The sequence below is a fragment of the Anomalospiza imberbis genome, chromosome 5 (genome assembly GCF_031753505.1).
Source record: "Anomalospiza imberbis isolate Cuckoo-Finch-1a 21T00152 chromosome 5, ASM3175350v1, whole genome shotgun sequence".
Lineage (NCBI taxonomy): Eukaryota > Metazoa > Chordata > Aves > Passeriformes > Viduidae > Anomalospiza > Anomalospiza imberbis.
The window spans coordinates 24,390,347-24,394,115 of NC_089685.1; positions in this window are offsets into that span (position 1 = coordinate 24,390,347).

Sequence of the window (3,769 nt, forward strand, 5' to 3'; positions counted from 1 at the left end):
TCACTTGTTTAGGGGGAAGGCAAAGGGGGGAACTGATCTGTAACATTTTGTCATGATTGTTCATAGCAGTCACCAAATCTGACATTGCAGCTCTGGTGATGGCACTCTGAAGCAGGTATTGCCTCAATGTTTGCCAGAGGTAAAACCCATCTGGCTCAGGTTTTGTGAATTAGGCAATGAACACAGGGTGGCAGTCTACAATCTGAGCCTAGTCCTAGTTTTGGACTTTAGGTCCCTAAAGCTCCTTTACCCATCATTTTATGTTAATCAGGAAAAAATGAAAAAATGAACATGTTATTTTCAGTACTTGATGATAATTAGATTATATGTTTTCCATTTAGCACTTCTAGGACCTCTTTGGCAGTACATTTAACTTTATTAAGTACCATTTTTTGGCCTCATGCTTAATTAACAAACCTGATTTACTTTTTGACTGAAGGATTGAGTAAAGGCAGAGGTAGAAGGACCTGGCCCATAGACTTCTTCAGCCTCAGCACTTTGAAGCTATAAGGTAGTAGATGCAATGAGCGCAGTGAGGCTCCAGCTTTATACCATTAACAAGCAGCTCTTTGCAAGACAAAAATCACCAAATCTACTTGTGTGTGATCCTACTCGCTGCTGAGTGCTAACAACACAGCAATACAACGTCTGTGGTGTTTTTCAGTTAACATTAAAAATCCTTAGCTGTATAATGTGTAGTTTAGGTTGATTATGAAATTCTTACTTGCTTTGGTCTATGTACTACGGATGATATGAAGGGTGCCTACTTGGAGCTGACACCACAGCTTGATGGCAGGGACATTCTACCAGAAGGTGAGAGGGAGAATTTGGAGCTAAAATGCTTGAAGACAGCCTTGAATCAAAACTTCCCACTTCTGGAAGCAAACACTTCACTCATTCAGAGTAACAAAAGAAGGTGAAGAAATCTTCCCTGTGTTTCACACTGAAAACAGTAAGGAAAATAACATCTGCATTCAATGGAGACTGATGGGTATGTGAGAAGCAGTTGGAATGTGCTACTGTCAGTTCTAGGATAAACGGGGCACTCCACAGTCCTGACACGTGGGGAAGTGTGGAGGCCTAGCAAAAGATCTTCTACTGGCCTCTCCTACCCTTTCTCACCACACAAAAGTATTCATATATATTGATGTGAATCAGACTGGAATATTCTCTGTCAGTGTTTTGCTTGGGCTGAGAAAGAAGGACTACTTGGGTCCCAGAGGACTGCTCTTGTGGAGGTGATCTTTAAGATGGCTTACCACTGAGATTCAACAAGGTATGGGATGTTGCTGTGGTGGGAGAGCATGCCCAGGACCTGAGGGCATCCTACCTAAACTCTGAATTTCTGCCCTTGAACTGCTACACACACTAGCTCCTGTCATCCTGCTCTTCATACAGCCACTGCGTCCCTGGTCCCTTGGAGAGCTTGCTGCTAGGTGAATCGCTGACCCTTTCATGGACTGCCAGCCTCCTTGCCACCCATTCCTAGCTCTAGCATCCCAAACCCATGCTAAATTTATCAGAGGCTATTGAGCAAAAAGTTACCATTCTGCCACCTGTACCTCACCAGTTCTGGGAACAGAGGCTCTAGAGTGTCCAAGTACTTCTAGTTCTGCAAGCAAACACTTCTGTGCTAATGGTCATTACTACTACTAAGTCAGATAATTTTGTTTCACACCATTAACTGTGTTCAGATCCAAACTCTATGATTCTGGAAGCAAATGGGAAGTTGCTGTGCTCATTGCTCTTTAGCATGTCTTTTATTATATAAACTTTATATATACTATTACTATACTATATATACTATTATATAAACTTTATATATAAACTTTAGATTTCCAGAGGTAAAAAATACATAAAAGACCTGATAAAAAGATGCTTTTCTTTTATTTATAGCATATGTATAACCATACTAAGTTTGAAATGTAATCCAAATATCAGTAAAAGTTAGATTATTCCAACCATGTATAAATATGTTACTAATTCAAAGATACGTTTCTTTAGCTTTGTTTTTTCAAAGTTTTTGCAAAGCTTTTACCAGCCTCAATTTTACAGACCCATAGGATAGCTCTTAAATAAAAAGATTTAACTGTTAAAATGACTGCTTATAACTCTTTCTTATTAACAAAGTTCAACTCTTCAGCAAAGAACTTCAACATTCATGAGAGATCAAAATTTCATCTGGAAAGTATCTATTTTTATTACTGAAGTATGCAAAAGCTTCCAGCTTCTATTCTTAGCTTATTGAGATAAATAGGTCCAAAGGGACTTCTAATAAAATAGCCAAAAAATGCAAGAGAAAAAACCCCACACTTTACTGCCAGTATTTTTATTATGACAGTGACAGAATGAAATCTCCTTAATGCTTGTTTTCGAGCTCCAGTATGTTGACATTATTTTCAGCTAACACAAAAAAGCATTATCTGCAGGAACATAAATTCCTTCCTAGCTCATTACAAGAACAGCTCAGCACTCCTAATCATCTCTGACCTATCGTGAAGTCACACAGCAGTATCTTTGTCTACTCTCTGTATCACCTGTACATTACACCTGATGTTCTGAAGACATGATCCTTTCCAATTACTGCATGAACAGAAATTAAACTTTGGATACCCCATAGGAGAAACATCTAGATGCATCAGGTTCCAGGGAGGAGAGCCAGAGGGATCAAGCAGGCAAGGGAAGGTACTCAAGAAGAGTGCCAGCTAAAGCCAGCAAGCCAACATGCTTCAGAAGAGGCCTGGAAAAATTAGCCCTAGTTGATGGACTATTGAAATTGTTTGGTTTGACATAAATTTCTTTAGCAATTGTGTCATGATGGAAAAAGTAACCCCTGAGGTATCTCCTGCTCAGCTTTGTAAATGAAGGTTATAAAATAATAAATTTTAATAAACAAAACTGTTGAAAACAGGATTTTAAGTGAAAAGTATGACTGCTATCAGTCCAAGTAATCATGTTAATGAGAAAGCTGTTACACAGCGTGGCAAGGAAAGGTGCAGAGGATCTTTTCGCAGTTCTTGGTAAAGGTCAGCTGCATCTTTCAGAAGAGATATTAGTGAGTGGCTGAGGACAGATGTACTCAAGACACATAAAACCCAGTCACTATTAAGCCATCCTTATGGAAAATCATTAAATAAGACCTTATCCCTCCCCCAGACAGCTTTCTCACAGCATTTCCTGTACAGGTTAAAGTACATAACCTGCTGCAGGTTAAGCAGCACTTACATGAAAAAACCTTCTCTTACTGAGACATTCTGGTGTTCTTTGGTTTAAACCTGCAAATCTGGCAAGGATACAGCTTATTGGTATGAGCTGAAATACATATACTTTTTGTACTTCTTGAGGAACTCTGAGAAAAATTGTACAGGCTTCAAGAACATGGATGTAAAGTTTAGAACTTAGACAACATATAAAAATGCCAGTGTACCTCTGTGGGTCTTATTTTCATAGGACTCAAAGGATCACAATGCACTTTATTTTCTCAACCCATTGCCTCACTTGTATGAATTCAAAACTTCCCATCCAATGTCTTAAAATAGTTTATGTGAACAAAAAATAACACTAAGTTCTGAAGTTGTGCATTTGTTGGAACAAGACCCAGTGTTTTGCACCTATAAGCACAATAACAATGTTACATAAGACAGTAACCACTGCACAATAATATAGGTCTTCAGTTTTTAGGAAATAATGTCCAAGCGAAGGGTGGAAATATTTCCCTTCCTCCTTGCTCCCCTGAAGGGGACTGAACAAGAACAGAATTAGCAGACAA